This window comes from Martes martes (genome assembly GCF_963455335.1).
Source record: "Martes martes genome assembly, chromosome: 1".
Classification (NCBI taxonomy): Eukaryota; Metazoa; Chordata; class Mammalia; order Carnivora; family Mustelidae; genus Martes; species Martes martes.
In genome coordinates, this window is record NC_137888.1 from 73250650 (window position 1) to 73266332 (window position 15683).

The window sequence follows — 15683 nt, forward strand, 5'->3', positions numbered from 1 at the left end:
ATTTAAACTGGCTTCAGACAGAATCCCAGGCAGCTGTGCAGATGACTAATTTCCCTTTCCTTTGCCTCTAGCACCTCGAATTCAGAACACTGCTGACCAAGGCAGAGTCCAGGCAGACCAGTAAGTCTGTGTCTTGCCTTTGTTGCTATCAGCCCCTGAGGCTAGGCAGCAGACCCGAGAGCCATTCTGATTTCCCCTGCCTTCTCTGATTTAGCACTTAAAACATCCAGGTTAACCCTCAATTCTCCTATTATCTCTTCTTAATCTCCCCAACCCCTACGGCCTTGTCACATCCTCTGATACGAATCTCTTTGGACTACTAAGGTGTTGCTCAGATGGAGAGCAAACTTTCCCCTTGTCTCGCACTGTGCAAACAGCTAGGGGGGATTTCTGGCTTGACTCTGTTTTCTCTTAGTTTCCACAAGTTCCTCCTCCTCAACCCTCTTTCCTTTGCTCTCAGTGCACCACCCAGGAAGGTGGTCCAGGCCAACAGTACACTAGGGATTGATGATGCCAACTTTACACGTAAACTGGAACATGAATGTACCTTTACCCACCTCAGCTAGGTAAACCTAGTGATACTCTGTTTCTATTTCAAGGCCCATCTCATTCACCATCTTTCTGGAAAAACCCTCAATTCAGACCATTTAATAAATCCCAATTTTTTAAAGCATTTAACCATGTCCCAGGCAGTGCACTACATATTTTAGGTGCATTGTACCTTTAATCTTTACAGGGACATTATTGAGCCTACCGTTTTAGATATGGAAATTTAGGTCTAAGAAGTTAAGTGGTATGATCAGGATCATCCTGAGTTGGGATCAAAGTCAGGTCCTGACTTTAACTGACTTTTACTGACTTTAACCTCTGTAATTTACAGACTATTCTGTTTTATGTGGTTATTTGTGTGCTATAGTTTTCTCACCGCTTTCTTTATTATGGGACTCCATCAAAACAGTACCTTACCTTTGTCTGTCTTGTATCTCCCTGTAGCTGCCAGCAGAATGTCTTGAATATAGTAGGACCTCAGCAAATATTTATTGAACTGAATAATCGACACTAAGTCATTTGAGGCTTATCAGGAACAGGTCAGTTTCTACACTTATGGGTTTTCAGACTTCATTCTCTCCAAGTACATAAACAAAACAATGTGCATGCTCTCTATCTCTCTCTTTCTGTCTTTCAAAGGCACCGGATTTGGAAGTTGGATGTATTTGACAGTTGAAATGAGATGCATCAAGACAGGACTGAAGCTCCTGCATTTTTATGTCACCGATACCCTTTGGCCAACTCAACTGGAACTCCATTTTTCTTTATTTTTGTAAATCTTTTTACTAGAGGGAATAGAGGATGGGGATAAAATACAGAATAAATAGTCCGAATTCCCTTGGCCTAATTAAGAATTTGTGAAAATCCAGGTGAAGAGAAAAAAACAGGATTATAGTTTCTCTTTTTTCCTCTCAGTAGAAGGGAAAAAATAAGGCAAAGAAAACCAGTTTAACTGAGCAAATAAACAATACAAACCACATTGAGCAGGAACGTTTTTCTAGCTACTTAAGAGAACACGCTGAATTCAAGTACTTCAGGAAGATCTTTCCAAGTGCAAGTGGCTAGTTAAAATTTAAGGAGAGCCTTGGGTTCTGTGGCTGATACTCTGCTTTTCCAATTAGAAACAATTTTCACCTGCTCATTAAAGTAGGGCTTGTACACAGTTCTTGGATTCATTTCCAGTCAATTAAATAAGTATTTATTGAGTGTCTATGTTGCGCCAGACGGGGGACACTGTGTTCAGTGTGTGGTTCAATTACCTGTGTGCCCTGGACAAAAATAAAACTGTTTCTTCCGAAGATCCTGTAATTCAGAATTTCACGCTAATCTAGACTGGATTTCATTTCAATGACCCTAAATTGATGCCTTTTTTATGTTGGAGGTTTAAGGAGATGAGGTGAAGGAGCTTGAGCAAACCGGTGACAGAAACAAGAGAACTGTTGAGGTTTCTGACAGGGTAGAATAGCGCCCCCTTCTTCATTTGCCTTCTGGGCCTCTGCGGAAGTCTTAGCTTGTTAGCACATTGTTTGATTTTACACAAAGACACATTGCACCCCAGTGCAGCAGTAAACTAGACCTGAGAATCAATAAAAAACAATCCAAGTGTTAATGTGGCATCATGCCAAAATCCACTTATTTCATAATATATTAAATATTGAGCTTAAATTTACTGAGATCCCTGTGAGATGCTACCTCTTAAAACAAGAGAATTTAATAGGTACAGCTGTCAGAGAAACCTTGAGAAAAAGAACCACAAGTGTTCAGTTGCATGTGTATTTCATTGATTTAAAAGGAATACATTTTAGATAGGTCTTCACTATGTGTATCCACATAAGCTGAGTCTGTGAGATTAAAATACAAATAAATGTCGCACTGGTTAACCATTTTCCAGGATAATAGCTAATATCAGATAATTCACTGATTCAAAGCTCAGAATGCTGAAAGTCTGCACAAACAGAATAACTGTAGAATCACTATTGTTGTCATGTCTCTTCTGAACCATTGTGTGTAATTGCTATGGAAATATGAAAACGCCTGTTTTTTTTTCTTTTTCTTTTCTTTTCTTTCTTCTCTTTCTTTCTTTCTTTCTTTTTTTTTTTTTTTAACCTCTCAGCTAGCACATGATAACCCATTCAGTCTTTTGCAAGTTTGGTGCAAATGATGCCAGTCAAAGCATCCAATGGGACCCTCAGACATTAGTGTTTTAGCCATTATCTGTTACACTTCTGGACCCAAATAACAAATAATATGCCTGGAGGTGCCGCCGTTTGCGACTGCTAGCTTCCCTGCGTGGCATATGCCTAGAGAGTCTCAGATGGGAGGTGATGGCACACAACTGTGGTGGCGAGATGACTTAGCAGAACCCGTGATGATGTCCTAATGGCCTCCCGCTGGGGGGACAGGAGTAATTGTTTGTCAGGGGAGGGAACACATCTGTAAGAAGGCATCGTCTGCACACCAAGCAGCCATGTGGAAAGGGGAAGTGAGAAACGGAGGGCTGGGGAGACAACAGTGGAGAAAATGCACAGGTTGAGATGGGTACAGGGGCTGCCGCCAGGCAGGCATGAGGCCAGGGAGGAGCTGGTTGAGGGAGATTGAAGTTGTGTGCTTCGGAAAACAATGCAAACAATTACTTAAAAATGAAACGCTTGCTACAGTTACCGGCTTCTTCCAGCAACCTTGAATCATAATGAAGATGTGAGACAGTGAAATGCTGGGGAAGAAATTCAGAGGAGCGAACAGGGAGAAAGCTCGCATAATTGCACATTCTCTCGGAGTGTTTTCAGTGCCTGGGCATTCTTTTAACAGGAGTCCTTTCAATGTTATATTTTACATCCAATCGTTTCCTTTGTTCATTGCTTACCCTAGTGATCTAAAACGAACCACTGTTTTTAAAGCCAGACTTTTAAAATCAAGGCAAAGCTATTGAATTTACATGCATTAGAAACATCAATGTCATATCATACAATTGAAGGATACTCGTAGCCCTGTTTGTGGCTGCACTAAGCATCCTCCATTTGATCAGAAATAAGTGAGGGCAAGTAAGCTAATTAATGCTGCAAAATGCTAATTCCCTCCACCTTTTATCTTGGGTCTAAATTATGATTTTATCTAATTTCTGAGGAACTGAAATGCTCATGCCAGTGGAGTCTGTCATTATTAAAATATAAATCAATGCATAAAAGCATATTGGCCTATGGGAAAGACTGTAAAAAAATTTAATGCCCTCCACAAACAGCTGGGCTCCTGACCTAGCAGGTTTTTTTGTCTGTTTTCCTGACAACCTACCAGATTGTATCTATTTTAGTACTTCTAGCGCATCTGAAAGAGGTTTCGACAACATAGGTTTTCAAATATGTAATTATATACCAAAGTTGTTATCTTTAAAATAAAATAAATACTAGGCAAATAAATTTTTCTCTCACCTCACCTCTACAAATACAGTCTGTTGTTAAATATTGGATTAAGCAGAACTGGCTGATGAGGTTTTTAGTATAAAGGTTTTGAATAGTGATAAGGGATTTTTACATGAACATGTGAGAGGAGACCCATGAAACTTGGAAGGTACCATGCATGTGAAAGTCTGTGCAAAAATTGCCTCTTGTTTCTGTTACTTAGATGGCTTTTGACCATCAACAGCCATTTTCAGCGAGAGATCTCAGTAGTGACCGTGATGGTGCTGACGTGCAGGTGAATTCCACGAGGGGAAGGAAACATTATAAGGTGAAGTGAAGGAGGAAAGACACCAAAGCACGTGTTATTCAAGAAGGCATTCCTAGGGGCATCTGGGTGGCTCAGTTGGTGGGTGTCTGCCTTTGGCTTGGGTCATGACCCAGTGTCCTGGGATGAAGGCCAACCTCAGACTCCCTGCTGGGCAGGGAGTCTGCTTCTCCTTCTCCCTCTGCCTCTGCTTGTGCACACCCACTCTCTCTCTCTCAAATAAATTTTAAAAATCTTTAAAAAAAAAAAAGCATTCTAAGATTTAGGGTGACCAATGGGGGTTTTCTCAGGCTGTGGAGACTTTAATCCTAAACTGAGGGAGTTCCAGGCAAGTTGGTACAAGCAGGTCACCCTACTAACTGTAATTATTGCTGGCTAGTCTAATACTCACAGGTTTCTTCACAGTATCACTAGTCTATGTATCACTAGTCTTTGTATCTATTGATCCCATTAGAACTCATTCCATATCCATGCCCTATGTCTCAAGGTAACTTCTACTGTTTTTTGGTTGTTTTTCCTATGTTAAAACCATCAGGAAGAATTAATTCTTTTGTAATCCTTCATGGCTGTGTTGTTTTGAATGCAATTGTGGTCTGGACACCCAAGGACAAGAGAGAGTTTTTCGTGCCAGAGCAGATCATCTCAAGCAAGCTATGACCTTCAAAAACAGGTATGTCTGTGCTCACTTATGGTACATATATTATACCACACATAACTAAGTTATATTGGCTTTATCAGGAGTAAGAATCTCAGGACAGGTTATAATACATGTTTGAATTTGTAATAACATCAACAGTAAAAACAATGCTCTCTCCCGTCTATCACCATTTATCAACTTTTCCTTGATTACCATGGATTATAAAATAAAAACGACTCTACAAAAGCAAGAGTGTGATCTGAGTCTCCAGATAAGGGTATTGCAACATCCCCATTACATTGCAGCATTACTTCTCTATGGTTAATTTTGGTACACGTATTCACATTGAATAACTGACATGTTCAGTCACCATGGATGGCTAGGTTTAAATACAAGTCAACATCTAAACCTGAAAGGTGAACCCCATCTGTTCATAGGCAGCATCCACACAGTGTTAGAGGGTCAAATGACTTCAGCATACACAATGGAGACGGCGATGTAAGTAAGGACCGTGTAAGGACTTGAAGACTCCATGAGAATAGAAATAAAGCCTAAAGTTCATTCTTGGCAGAAGCAGATCCACGTGAAAACTTTAAAAAAAATAGCTTTCAACACACTTTGAAATATCATAAATAGGAAAACATGTAGCCTACTTTTTTACAAGTTCAAAGCATTCCACTAATTCTCTCAGAACTGGCAACAGATGCTTCCTTATAAGCTATGTAGTCATCTCTACTTTTGGCTGCTCTTAATCTAGCTCAAGATCTTATCTTAGCCTTATATTAGTGGCCTGGATGGATCACTTGTGACAGATCCCCTGGCTCCAGCTCACATTAGCTAAGAACTTTATTGCCAGATTAATCTCACTAAAACACTGTTCTCATCACGTTCCTCCACAGACCCGTATTTTCAGTGAGTCCACATCACACATGGAATAGAGTCCAGACTCCTCACACTTACAGTCAACCTGGTCCCCAACTACTTTCTTTCTTTTGTCCTTTTAAAGAATTTCCTTCCTTGTTAAAGTGTATTACCACATTGCAGATATTCTGGAAAATAAACGTTTCTTCGATGAATTCTCATGGAATTGATATCTCACTTCTCTTAACAGTACATACATGGCCCTAAACTGGACCTTAGTTTCCGGGGGTGTATGCTTTTGTCACTGCCTATTTTCAGTCATGATAGATAACTAAGTACATAGTAAGTACTCACGAACAAATGCTCATATCTCTATCTCCCACTGCCCCTATAATTCTTTTACAATTTGGCTATACTTAGTGGATGTTGGTTGTTTCAAAGTTTTATTTTTGTCGAATATGTTGAAGCAATGTAAATTCAGTATCTGTCTGGTCATTTTCTGCAAGTGTACGGAGAGGTTCTCTGAGTAAATCAGCCACCTCCCTGCTTAGCATAAAAAGTTTACCTCCTCTTATAACCCAGGACTTGACACATCAGATGAAGTAAAAAGTTTTGAATAACTGTGAGAATTTCAATGCCTCTGAAGATTGATTTATGTATATCCTCAGTTTATGAGTGATAATATGATCTAATTACAAATGGGAGCTATTTTGTGGTTTTGGGCTGTGGGAAATGGTTGAAAAGGAATATTTTTATCTTAGCTAACCACTAACCTTACCAAATCAGGAAAATAAAGTACAAATTAGAGACCTGAAACAAAGTGTAAATAAAGGCCCTTGTATAGCTCAAACAAAATGCACATGTTCTTTTCAATATCATGATCTGGTTTGTCCTCCCAGAAACTTGTTAGTAGAACAAGGATTGTTAGCCCCATTAAAATAAGGAAACTGAGGCTAGGAGGCATTACTCCCTTGCCAAGGATCATAAAGTTTATACATCACAGAACCAGGAGAATAAAACTAAGTATATGTTAACAAATAAATGTACTAAATAAATGAGTATTTTACTTTTTAAAGAGTGTCACACGCAAGGAAGAATCTGGAGAGTAGTGCAGAGGATATATCATGTGACCTCCATTCACCCATTAATCAGTTCAACAAATATTTATGCACTGTCATGCGCCAGGCACTGTGGTTGATACAGGAGATCTATCAATGAACACACTACACTCCTTGCTTTCAAGATGTCTACATTCTAGTGAAACAGACAGATATAGAGGACATTACTCGACCCATGAACCAATATTTTCCAAATGACCAATGCAGGTTGTTACAAAATCATGCATGGATAAAAGAGCCATCCAAAGGGCAAGATAAACCAATGAATAGATAGATGTGTGTGTGTGTGTGTGTGTGTGTGCATAAAAAATAGTACAAGAGACTCCTTGACATGATCTCAGATCCCCCATTGCAACTAACCTTTAAGAAATTGCCACTTGTCCAGTTTTCTGAATATCAGAGGATGTCCACAATTATCTAAAAGGACTATTAAATTCTCCTTCTAACATCTCTTATTTTATTTAAATATTTCAACCATGGAAAACCTGGATATTATCTTTTAAACCAGATACTAGAGAAATATGCAAAAATGTAAAAAAATTTTGAAAGGCCATGAAATTGGAATGTGGTCACTGTTCTGAAGTTGCAACACATGCCTTTGGGGCCATCTGCCCTTGTCTTAGGAAGTCCAGAAGTCTTTTTCATTCTATTCCACAAATATTTACTGAGTTCTTACTATGACCTTGGCACTTTGCTGACAGTAGGTATAAAATGGTGATAAATGAGCAGAATTACTTTGTAACCCCTAGTGAACAGCTAACAAATAATGCAAATTCCAGAGTAGGTTTTCCGTCTCTCAAGGTTGTTGATGTCTAAAGATGCGTTTCATCCTACACTCATCCTCCATCAGGCAATTCTTCTAGTGTTAGTTTCAACCTTTACTGCCAAAGCCCTATGCTTGACATGATACAGCTCTCATACAGCCTTACCTCCTAGGAGCCACCATCTCTAATGTTCCTCACCAACAGTTTGGCATGCTTTGTGAGATTCTAGCTGCTCACTTATTCTTCTGACCATTCTGTACCATAACTGGATCAATGTCATGTTTTCAATGACTAATCCTAAGCAGAAGCTTTCAAGCCCTGGCTTTAAAGGTTTCTAAAGGCAGCAAAAATGGAAGAGCAGACAGCCTGTCATTCAACTTAGAGGCGGCCTTATGCTTGGAACATTGGACCTCCTCCCTCTTGGGAGCTTGCTCTCCTGCATTTGGTCTGAAGGCCACATGGTTTGGTAGCCAGAAACTAACCCCCGCTGAAGCACTTGGAGGCCTGAGTGTTTATTTATACTGGCAAAGGAAATTGCCTGTTGCAGGCTAACCACAGGTACCGTCCATAGGCTCTTGCCAGTTTCCCAGGGAAGACCAGGACCTGCAGGGGCACCAGAGATGCCCTACTTCCAATCCGTATCACAGGTTTATGCTTCCTTGGCAGGTTCCACATCTCAGAGCTCATCCTCTGGGTGGGCTTTTAGCCAGGAATTTTCCCTTGCCTCCTGTAACCATGGGAAACTCATGTCCTGATCTGTCATCACCCAGGAGGTATCTACATTCTGAGTGACCTACTGCATATTTTGGCTTCTGAGGGATCCAGGAGAGGCATTCAGTTAGTACTGCTAAAGTTAGCTCCCTGGGGTGACCCCCCGTGGCTCCTTGCATGTGAATATAGTACAGTCAAATCTCAATCTTACATAAGGGAAACATTACCATCTATTAATCATGTGTGCCCCAAACCCCAAAGTAATTGCAGGCCTGAGTTAGGCTTTGCAAGTGAGAGTAACTTTTAATTTAAAAGATTGGCTAATAATACCCGTAACAACTTGCACAAATCTCAAAGGCATTAGGCTGAGTAAAGAAAGTCATTTTCAAAAGGTTGCATACTGTTTGATTCCATTTTTATGCCATTCTCAAAAAGACAAAACTACAGAGATGGAGGGGAAAAAAAATCACTCTGAATTATTAGGGGATGGAGTGGGGAAAGGGGTGACTCTAAATTGACAGGAGAGACTTTTGGGGGTGATGAAACTCTTCTGTATTATCCAGACCATGGTAGTGGTCACACAAATCTACACATGTGTTAAAATTTCATAGGACCATACACTAAAAGAACTCTAACAGCTTTCAACAAATGATTGCATGTAAAAATTGGTGAAATTTGAATAAAGTCTATAGTTTGGTTAATAATGTAGTAATATCATTCTTCTTATTTTGATAGTTCTATTATTGTCTAAGATGACATCATTGGGGGAAGCTGGATGAAGCATACACAGAAAATTCTTTGTACTATTTTTTCAACTTCTATGAAAGCCTAAAATTCTTTTTAAAAATGTTTTCTAAAAAGTAGGAATAATAAGTACCTTAGCAAGAGCCTCGATTTTGGTGGATAGATATTTGTGGTCTTTTTTTTTTTTTTTTTAATGAAGATCTGATCAATACGACTTAATAAAAAGAAGTGACTTCTAAGGACATAGTTAACCTGTGGAATTGCAAAAGATAGTCTTCTATCTTACCTTGCACTATTATGGGCGTGGTCTTGGAGAAAAAGCCATTATGACCTAGCTGATAGCAATATGTACCATTATCATTTCTGCCCAGCATTTGGGTTTTTCCATTATCTAGCTGCCTTCCTATGGCCAAGTGTCAGACACAAAAATTCCATTGTCTATTAGACACCCACCCTTTAAAGTCAACCACGTGAAAACATCACCAATTATTATTACTCTGCCACACCATCTTTCATCCCTGCTTCCTACCACCACAATTCTACTTTTCTATTGCTTTTCCCTACCTCAGTTGGTAGGGAACAGACATGAGACAGAATCCTGTGAGGCATCTTCAACAACTCTCCATTATCAACCTTCAATCCAAACTAAATGCCTCTGATTATATCTCTAAGATACATACTGAATCTCCCCCTTCATCCCCATTGCCACCTCCTCAAAGTACTTGCTCAACTGTCCTGTTTTAATAGCCTGTGACTAGGATCTTTAATTCCAATGGTGGTAACACTCAAATGTATCAGGGCGGTCTTTGAATATGCAGATTCGATTCCAGTGTTCAGAACCCTACTGCCTACTAAAAGCCAGCCTGTATAGAAGGCTTGTATAGAAAACAGCCCCTTACCTACCTTTGTAGCCTAATATTTCATCACCTCCCTTTTGAAATGTATGTTTCAAAAACACTCAACACTCAACTACTCAGCATAACCTAAAGGAAACTTGTAGTTCTCTTTCACAGGCTGTTTCCTCGATCAAAGATCTCTTACCCTCATCTTCCGGGAGAACCTCTATTTATTTCCCAAACCCTGGCATGGTCACAATTTTCTCTGAGATATTGCTATAAGAATTAATTATCCGTTCATTACCTTGTATATATTTCTATTACTAAATGTATGCATATTTGTTTTATATGTTTATATATTACATATAATTTATATATACTTATACATAATATATAAACAATAATTTATAGATATAAATCTATATATGTATTTTTTCACATACCTACCTCTTCTCTCTGTGAACTCTGAATCTAACCATGCCCTTGCAGCTTTGTCCTCCTGATGCCTAGCGTACAATGTAATGTAGTAGGTCTCAGTAAGTGGACGACTGAATAAATGATTAATGAAGAAATCAATGTTAACTTGCCTCTTTAAAGCTTTGTATTTAACTGTGATACAAATGAAAACTGTATATAATAAAGTGCTTAATATCTAATGCACTCTGACTTAGAGAACTTGCTTATCTACTGCTTTATAACAAAACACATAAATAATAAAATAAGCCAGGTTGTTTTATAGTTGTTAAACTGGAGATGTTAAACTCTACAGTTCTTCTCCAGAGAAGAGGAATATTTTCAGCATTTTATGTAGTGGAAGGACTTTACCCACAAAAAGCAGCCAGCTACCCAACTTGGATGTTCATGGGGCTGCATCTGTTTTGAAGTCACGTTTGCCTCCAGCCCATCCCTGTTGCGGAGAAATGAAACACGATGTGCTGATAATGAATCAATAATATGTTGATACTGTGCATGGGGATTAATCAAGAGCACTCATTCTCTTTCAGGACAATTTCAAGCTGCCAGTAATCAGCAGAGACATGCAAGCTGGAGAGAAAGCCAAGCACACACTTGACAGGGGCAATCAGGCTGTACATACCGATCTCCGCAGTGAAATGCAGAGAGGGCCTTCCAGGCCCCAAGGCTGGAAATGCACCCAACCTTAGGTTAAATACCAATCCCCTCATTCTCTCTAGGGGTTGACCAGTACACATTCAAATTACTTAACCTTGAGTTGCTTCTTTTGTAATAGAAACACTAACTTACCTTTCCCTTTATACTTGAGAGGAGTATCTAATTAAAATAAAACTTTTCCCCTCCATTTGGACATAAAGGCTTAATTCTTGCAGCTGACCATTTTATCACTTCTTGCTTCCTCATTATATATAGAGTAAATATCACCTTCATAGAGTGGAGTAAACCATTACAGCTCTGATTAAAGTGACCCTAACAATCTGGTGTTGATTGCCTCCTTCGGGGAGAATTCATTGATAAATAATAATAGGACACAAAAGATGCTGTTTTAGCTGGTCTTTTGAAAAACAATACTTAGAAGTAAGATTATAAAAACTGATAAAGTTTGCTCCCATTTTTATTTTCCCACTAAAATTATATGAAGATACAACATTCATTCCATTACACGTGAAAAATGTAAAACTAGGCAAGTTAAAGGGACTGTCTCACTGTCACCAAGTTGGTTGTTTCCAGAATGTTAATTCAGCTCAACTACCTAAGTTCAGAGAATTTATCTGCATCTCCCTGGACTTTACTGACTACTACCCTCCAGACCTAATTCCCCACCGGGACAGACGGTGCTCTCACTCAATCCTATATGTTCCTTTGGCAGGAAACTGGATTGCACAAACCTCTAATCCCAGCCAGAAGAGTCTTCCAGTCTTGGTCTCTCCTGTTCTATATTCTAGCATAACATCCCTGTTGAATATTTATCAGATGTGCAGGACATCTTTCATATTATCTTTTAGATCCATGTTATTACCCATCACCACCCTACCCTGTGCCATGAGGAGGCCAAGGAATATGGATTGCATCAATGCACAACTTTATCTTCTGGATTCTGGTTAGAGTTTGCCAACTGGGAGTATCCACAGAGGATGGGAAAAGGAGAGTAAAGTCATGATATTTATTCCTGCAATTCTCTCCCTGACGGTCAACTGCCTCAGTCTGAGGGCACAGCACCTCCTGGGTACCCACTGTTATAAGCTACACTCTCAAGAGTGGTTTCTTGACACCAATCTCACACCTGTGTAAGAGGTCCTTTTATAACTAAATCTCCTCCAACTACCCACTTTCTTATTTGGGCCTAAACTGATACTTGAAAGGAGGAAAAAGAAGGAGTAACATAGAAAACATTGGGCATATAAAATGATAATAATAATAATAATAACAATGTTTGGTCTCCTCACCTTTATCTCATCTCTTTTCCTACCTAATTTTCCCAAATCACATCTAATGGCAATGCAAACTCTAAGCATACAAACTTTATTGTCAAGACACTATGCCGTCCTTATTAAAATGTTGTTTAAAAAACATATCACTTAAGCAATAAATGATTGCCCCTGTATTATTCCATATCTTACATTTACAGAGCACATAAAATGGTTTTACTTAGCTCTTTTGTGATAATCCTAATCTCCTAAAATATTAAAATGTGGAAATGCTCTTGAGAGAAACATTTGATACGTTACTGCCTAATTGAACATATTCTTATCGGAGATGCTGATATTCTTACTATATATGTGCAATAACTTGCTAATTAGTTAAAAAACTGATTAATAGCATAGAATTAGATCAAACTACTGTCAAGAGACATTATTTCCTCCACAACTTTGAAAGTTACATTTCAAAAACTTTTACATAAAAATGAGCTTATGATTGAGGGGTTAAAGTACAATTTTCAAAAAAATTCAAAACATGACTCTCATATAAATATAAAATGAACACATATCAAAGATCTAATTAATTTATCAATTAACGAAGGAATCAGTAAGATGGAAAGACCAGTTCAAAGGAGATTTTGAGAAACAGAAACACTTAATGACAAAGACAGGCTCTCCTTGATCTAATTCTCATCAAGCTCCTCAAAACCTCAAAGCCTTGACCTTGGGCTTTAGTGCTCTTCCTTGTCACGCCTGTATCACCCATAGCAGCAACAATTTTGCCAAGTCAGTTTACAAGAAACTGCCCCCGTCAATATTTGATCACCCACAAAATCTGATCAAGTACCCTTATCTCCCTCCTACCCCCGTAATATCTGATCGCCCTAGCCTGTCTTTAGTAGAAACCCTCCCTCCCTCGGTACTCTGGATACCTCCTCAGTAATTTTCTATCCACCAATGCCCCCACCCTGCTCTTTGGCTATAAATCCCCTCTTTTCCTTGTATTTAGAACTGAGCCCAATCTCTGTCTCCCCTACAGCAAAATGCCGTTGCACTAGTCCCTTGAACAAAATCGCCCTTACTATTCTTTAACAAGGGTCAGGATGATTTTTTAAAATAATGGTCACTCAAAGGAATGCTGAAATGGATTTGCTAGGTATGAAACTATGTAATATCCTATAGAGAAATCAAATTATAATATTTGGTATCATCTTTTCTCCTAGCTAGAAACACACAAGGTAACATGCAAATAGAAAATAGTAAAAAAAATGATGAAGCAGTAAACAGTTAAGTCAATACAGGTGTATTCTCCTTTAAAATTAAATTAAATTCTCAGACGGATCTGTTAAATAATGACATTGACAAGTCACTCAGTCATCTCCTGCTTTATTTACAAGTTTTGGATGCTTATTCTTAACAAAAGATGTTAACTTTATGGAACATAAAGTTGAGCTAGATGAGGCTATTAGCAAACCTATATGCTAGCCTCCAAAGTTTTCACTTATTGAAATCAAAATGAAGGTAAAACCCTACAGAAGCACATCATAGTAAAATATCCATTGATATTTTATTAAAAATAAAGAAATGACTTTCTGTGGCTTAGGATTCCTTGTGCTTTTCTACTTCTCTGTCCCAGGTCAGAATGGGCAGTGTAAATGAAGGTCATGAGATTTTTCATCTTCTAAAAAATTTCAATGAGTTCCTTCTATATATACTTCCATAGACAACTTAATTATCAGGGCATATAGATTTTTTTTCCACCTATGCTGATGCTGCAACTTTCCCCACACATGGAAAACTAAATTTGTAAACAATTTATTTCAGTAGATGCAGACTTTAAAACTACCATTTGCTTCTGGGAAGAGTTTTAAGGTTCCTTCTAAAAACTGAGACTGTTCTTGAAAGTTTCCAAATATTTTCCCCTTTGGAGCCTTTTTGAACACTTTTTAACATTATAGGATAAATTAGTTTATAAATAACAGGATTGTTCCTCAAAAGGAAAGGTAATAAAATTCAAGAAAATGTAAATAACAGAACTTACAAAGGTGAAAAACAAGAAAACATATAGCTACAATAATTACTTAACCATATGTCAAGAACAGAGATGGGTCCATTACATACCATAACAGCTTGTCTTCACACCAAGTCTACATCCTGTGGCTCCATGAAGCAAAAAATAGTAAACCCAAGCTCACTGCTAAAATGTATGAGGATGTGAATTTCTATCCATCACTTTTCACTGCACCAGGCTGCCTTCCTAAGAAATAATATATTCTACATTTTTTGATGGTCACATATCTGCCTTTATCATGAGCAGCAGGTAGGACACTTCCAACAATAGTAAACGAATTAATTTATGGAAGCAGGGATTCAGTGAAGCCACCTGGATGGACCCCTTGAGAGTTCATACGTAGATGCCAACCCAGAGCTGCAGGAAGAAGACTCCAAAGCCCAGAAAGAGGAGGCCACCAAGGAGATGAGGAGCTCTTTATAGACATCCCGAGTGCACTTGGTGGAGGTAACCTCATAAATGAAGAACCAAGAGGTGAAGAACATGCCAACGGCCAACAGTGCCATGGTCACATGGGGGAAGACAGCCAGGTTCACTGGGCTGGTATATCTCTTCATGGCCTCTAGCTCCATTTGGTCAGGCACAAGGTTATCCTCCACTCCACAACTGGAATAACACATCGGCAGGATAGAGTCTACATTTTATAGCTATAAATTGTACTGTCACTAAAACAAAACAGCCGGTCAGTTTATGAATATCCACCCGTCGATTCTCATGTGTAATACCTTCTCTTCTTTGTTGATTCTGCACATAATTTCTTCATGAAAATAAAATGAGAATATGATACTCTATTCCATCAACACTAAAAAGAAAACAACACAATCTTCCATATCTTTTTTTAAAAAGATAGAATGCTTCACAAATTTGCATGTCATCCTTGTACAGGGGCTAAATTAATAATCTTCTCCCTAGTATTCCAATTTCAGTATATGTGCTATCGAAGCAAGCACCATGTCTTCTTTGATTTTTTTTACAAACACTTCGTTAAAAATGTGAATGTAACAAAAATAACAAACTTAAAATACTCCCTTGCAAAAAAGGAAGCTCTTTGTTTCTTCCAAAATTTTGATGTCAAATCTAAAATGTTTTGCTTTCCCGCAAAAGCATGCTTTTTCTCAGTTTTCACCTGCTGTGAGAATTATTCCTACATTATAATTAGTTCAGATAAATGAATGGCAAGATTGCTCTTCAGATTTTACTTTTTAAAGCTCATTTACATGATGGTCTATGATGACATGGTTATTAACAGTTTTTGGGCAATTAATTAAGGTAGTTGGTA

At 38.4% G+C, this 15683-nt stretch overlaps 1 pseudogene across 1 annotated transcript; it reads right to left on the reverse strand.

Moving 5' to 3' along the window:
* Positions 1-14737: 14737 nt before the first annotated feature.
* Positions 14738-14976, reverse strand: LOC308352375 (dolichyl-diphosphooligosaccharide--protein glycosyltransferase subunit TMEM258-like; annotated as a pseudogene). The gene has a single exon. The product of its transcript is annotated as a dolichyl-diphosphooligosaccharide--protein glycosyltransferase subunit TMEM258-like (transcript).
* Between the last annotated feature and the right edge of the window lie 707 nt (positions 14977-15683).